The following is a 454-nucleotide window of genomic DNA, read 5'->3' as shown; positions in this document are numbered from 1 at the left end:
ATTTGTTGGCAGAAATGTTATTTAATTATATCTATATGATTAATGTCTGTGTACTGTAGTAACATTGTTTTTGGACAGAAAAAAGTGCAGGGGACTAAAACAGATATTTGAAAAAATGCAGAGGACAAGTCCTGCCTGTCCCCCAAAAAATTACATCTATGTATGGAAGTATTTTACTGAACACAAAAAACATAAGAAAAGGGAATGATGTTGGTTTATTAGCAGGATCCATTGAAAACTTATAAACAGGATTTATGGGAAAAAAAAAATGCTAGAGGTGAGCCTCATGCCAAGAAACTATTTAATTGAATTTGGTAATGATCCAGATCATGTACGAAATTTAAATTAGTCTTAAGTCACAATTTCCTTCAAAATGTGATGCTTGGCAGAGGACTGCATTATCTGAGTCAGCCCACTCTGTGGTGTGAAACTATGTGATGTTCTCGGCGTGGAA

The sequence above is a fragment of the Cyprinodon variegatus genome, unplaced genomic scaffold (genome assembly GCF_000732505.1).
Source record: "Cyprinodon variegatus isolate N-32 unplaced genomic scaffold, C_variegatus-1.0 Scaffold97, whole genome shotgun sequence".
NCBI classification, from domain to species: Eukaryota; Metazoa; Chordata; class Actinopteri; order Cyprinodontiformes; family Cyprinodontidae; genus Cyprinodon; species Cyprinodon variegatus.
Note: the sequence above shows the minus strand (reverse complement) of the source record.